Genomic DNA, 1,833 nt, shown 5'->3' with positions numbered 1-1,833 from the left:
CCCACAAATGGAGAGTCCATTTCCATCAAGGCTCTCAGGAAAGGTGCTCAGAGGAGTACCTGTGCCAATCAAAGAAGAAAGTTCCAGATGTTCACCCTCCGCCCCCCTGCCCCCGCCTGGTTTTTCAGCCTGCTACCTGCCTGCTGCTGCCTGTGGCAGAAAGAATCCCTTTATCTGCTGAGGGTATTTTGGGGCCATTTGGGGCTGGGGTTCCCAGCTGCTGGGGAAGTCCCTGAATTTCCTGAACCAAGTCGGAACCTTGTATCTTGCTCAGCATCCCTTTGGTGACACAGGTCTCTGGTCCCCTTGGGAGAGCTTCCTGCTGCACCTGCCTTCCGCCCCGTTCCTCTGAGATGAGACAGTTCGGGTAGCGCTGTGCGCCTCCCTGCCTCCTGCAGGCCTGGGGGCTCGGCTTCCCTGGCTCGCTCCGGTGGGGCCCCCTGCGATCCCACAACAGGGCCCGCTGCCGTGTCTCACACCGGGCCAAGGGACTTCCCCTCCTGCTCTTCAAAGCACTTTCACACGCGTTCAGGGCTTCAAGGACCGCCTGAAACCTGCAGAAGCCACGGAGTCAGCTCTGTCCATGGCTGGCTCTGCAGAGGCCCCCTCTGCCCTCCCAGCTGCCCTTTTCCTAGGCTACTGCAGTGTCTCCAGGAGAGGCTGACCCCTGCCCCCAAAGCCCTCCCGGGATCCAGCCTGCGCCCTGGCCACGGAAGCTGCCCTTCTCTTGGTTGGCCGGTCACTGGCCCTGGGCCAGGCACTGTGTCCAGCTGCCCGGGACATCTTGGTGCTCTGGGAGCCCACAGTTTCCTGAGGCAGATGGATACATGAATCAGTCAGTCATTACCGGCACACGGCAACCAGATCAGTTCTAGAATTGAGGTACCAAAAAACGACAGAAACCGACTTTCTGACTGGGAAAACGGCTAAGGGCGGGGAGGGACCAGTGCCAGGAAAGCAGCAAAGAGGAGTGGCATTGGAGCAGGTTCTGAAGATACGTAGGAGTCTGAAGTGTGTTCCAAGAGGAGGACCGCCATGGGCAAGGGCGTGGAGGGGGGCAGCGGGGCATGAGAGACTGGAGGGTGAAGGGGAGAGACACGAGTGAAGCTGGAGACACAGGACTGAGCCGGGCGGGGAAGGGCCTGGAGCACCATTGACTTTGGGAACCCTGGCCTCATGGATTCACGACTCTGTGCCTCAATTCCTCACCTGCAAAATGGGCACAAAGATTGGATCTTCTGCACAGGGTTCCCCTGAGTCAAGAACCAATGCCTGGGAACTCTTAGCACAAAGTAAGCACTCAAAGGCAGCTACTATTCCTACAATAAGTAAAAGATATAATTTGTCAGGTGATGAGAACCCCTACAGAGGAGGCTTGGTAAAAGGTCCCTTTCTACCCAAGGAGAAGAAAGACAGGAGGGAGAGACTGGTTTCCACAGCATCACTATAATTATCATTTTGTGGGGAGTGGGGAGGTAATTAGGTTTTTTTTACTTATTTATTTTTATTTTGTTATTATTTTTAATGGAGGTACTGATTGAACCTAGGACCTTGTACATACTAGGCATGCACTCTGCCACTGAGCTATACTCTCCCCCTATAATTATCTTTTTTATGGATGTGTAGTATTCTATTAAATGGATGTACCACAGTTTCCTTAACTATTATTCCTTGTCATTGTGATTACTAGGGTATTTCCAAAACTTACAACGAATGTTCTAAAAAACATGATTATATTTATAGTTTTCTTTTTCCAGTTGAATTATTTCCTTAGCTTTTTACTAGGGTAAAATTGCTAAGCCACAAGTTGTAAACATTTTTTTGCGAGGGGCT

This window comes from Vicugna pacos, chromosome 13 (genome assembly GCF_048564905.1).
Source record: "Vicugna pacos chromosome 13, VicPac4, whole genome shotgun sequence".
Taxonomy (NCBI): Eukaryota; Metazoa; Chordata; class Mammalia; order Artiodactyla; family Camelidae; genus Vicugna; species Vicugna pacos.
This window is presented reverse-complemented; position numbering follows the sequence as displayed.